The sequence below is a fragment of the Arachis stenosperma genome, chromosome 1, assembly GCF_014773155.1.
Source record: "Arachis stenosperma cultivar V10309 chromosome 1, arast.V10309.gnm1.PFL2, whole genome shotgun sequence".
Classification (NCBI taxonomy): Eukaryota; Viridiplantae; Streptophyta; class Magnoliopsida; order Fabales; family Fabaceae; genus Arachis; species Arachis stenosperma.
In genome coordinates this window covers 104,969,493-104,970,722 of record NC_080377.1, presented here as the reverse complement: position 1 = coordinate 104,970,722, position 1,230 = coordinate 104,969,493, and positions in this window count along the sequence as shown.

The window sequence follows — 1,230 nt, the reverse complement described above, 5'->3', positions numbered from 1 at the left end:
TAAACCCATTTTGACGGTTTATCTAGTATTGATTTTAAGAGATTTTATCACCTTTTACCCACATTTATTCAATGAAATAGCATGGTTTTGTGATTGTCTCCTTATTTGTGCTTAGATGTGAAAACATGCTTTTAGACCCTTAATTTGATGATTTTTATTCACCTTTGATTCCACTGGATGCCTTGATGTGTTTGTTAGTGATTTCAGATTGAAAAGGCTAGGAATGGATCAAAGGAGTAAAGGGGAAAGCATGCAAAGTGGAGAAATCATGAAAAGTCAAAGAAGTTGAACTCGCCCATGGACGCACCCGCCACTTGGCGCTTGCGCGCACCTGCGAACCACCCCATGGACGCGTACGCGTGCTGTGCGCGTACGCGTCGGTGCTGGTTTATGATTTTTTAATGAAAACGTGACCAACAAATTCTCAAGGGTTGTGGGGCCCAATCCCAACCAACTTTGGCGCCTAAACTGCTATTTAAAGCCAAGGATTGAAGAGCAAAGAGGGGGGATTCCAATCATTCACACTCATTAGGATTAGTTTAGAGTTAGTTTCTAGAGAGAGAAGCTCTCACTTCTCTCTAGAATTAGGATTAGGATTAGGTTTAGTTCTTACATCTAGGTTTTAATATTTGCTTTCTTCTACTTCTACCTTTCAATTCCTTGTTGTTACATTCATCTTCTTCCATTCTTTTGTTGTAATTTCCTTTTTGTTGTTCTTATACTTTGTTGTAGATCTACTATTGTTCCTTCCATTTTCTTTCAATTCAATAAGAGGTAATTCATAATAATTGTTCTTCTTTGCTTTTCTATTGTTGATCTCTTGCCTTTGTAGTTAGATCTCTCTTTAAGTCTTGCAATTTATGTTGTTTACTTTTATTGCCTTTTATGTGTTTGTTGAAATGCCTCTTCTAGATATAGTGTAGATTTTGTTCCTCTTGGCCTAAGTAGAGTAATTAGTGACACTTGAGTTATCTAATTCCTTTGTTGATTGGTAATTGGAGAGATTGCTAATTGGTTTAGAGTGCACTAAATCTAGTCTTTCCTTGGGAGTTGGCTAGAACTTGTGGCTCAAGTCAATTCATCCACTTGACTTTCCTTTATTTAGTAAGGGTTAACTAAGTGGTAGCAATGAAGAATTCTCATCACAATTGAGAAGGATAACTAGGATAGGACTTCTAATTTTCATACCTTGCCAAGAGCCTTTTATAGTTGTTAGTTTATTTTCATTGC